The sequence below is a fragment of the Myotis davidii genome, unplaced genomic scaffold (assembly GCF_000327345.1).
Source record: "Myotis davidii unplaced genomic scaffold, ASM32734v1 scaffold566, whole genome shotgun sequence".
Classification (NCBI taxonomy): Eukaryota; Metazoa; Chordata; class Mammalia; order Chiroptera; family Vespertilionidae; genus Myotis; species Myotis davidii.
The window spans coordinates 1012232-1013014 of record NW_006296617.1 but is presented as its reverse complement, the minus strand read 5'-3'; the positions used below and the strand labels follow the sequence as shown (position 1 = coordinate 1013014).

General features: G+C 60.7%; 1 protein-coding gene across 1 annotated transcript in view; it reads right to left on the bottom strand.

Moving 5' to 3' along the window:
• The window catches only part of DHX34 (DEAH-box helicase 34), a 69112-nt gene that overhangs the window by 31279 nt on the left and 37050 nt on the right, over positions 1–783 (bottom strand). The window lies entirely within an intron of this gene.

The following is a 783-nucleotide window of genomic DNA, read 5'->3' as shown; positions in this document are numbered from 1 at the left end:
TGCTGCTCCAGCTTCCTCCTCGGTCTCTGGCCTCCAGTCTTATTCCCTCCAGCCCATCCTCCACACGCAGCAGAGGGATCTGCTGAAGCACAAACTGGCACTGGCCCCACCTTGCTTAGAACCCTCCCGTGGCTCCCCAGTGCTCTTGGGACAAAACCCAGGCACCATGCTGGGTCCTCAAGGACCCTGGTGGTCAAACCCTGCGTAGCTCTCCAGTCCCACCTCCCCTGACTTTCCCGTCATAGTCTGGACCCCAGCCCTGTAGCTTCCCAGCGGCCCCGTCTTCTTCTCACCCCAGGCCCTTTGCACAGGCCCTTCTCTAGGACCCCGGAGACAGTCAAGCATGGTGGCTTAGAGCGGGGGTCGTGGGGGCGGTAAGGAGGTGATCAGGGGCTAAGTCAGCCCTTACTCACCCATGTGTCCAGGGGCCTCCTGGACACCCTCGGGGTGTCTCACACCCAAAGGCGACTATGGCCTGGAGACCAAACCAGCCTGCCACCTGTGTCTGCGGATCAAGTTTAATGGCACAGCCTCGCCTGGCCCGTCTACAGCTGCGCTTCCCGCTGTAACAGATTCGCTGTGACCGAGAACCCACAAGTATGGACTCCCTGGCTCTCTACAAGTTTGCCAACCTCTCGTTAAGAGCATGGGCTCGGCCTGACCGGTTTGGCTCAGTAGATAGAGCATCGGCCTGCGGACTGAAGGGTCCCAGGTTCGATTCCGGTCAAGGGCGTGTACCTCGGTTGTGGGCATATCCCCAGTGGGGGTGTGCAGGAGGCAAGC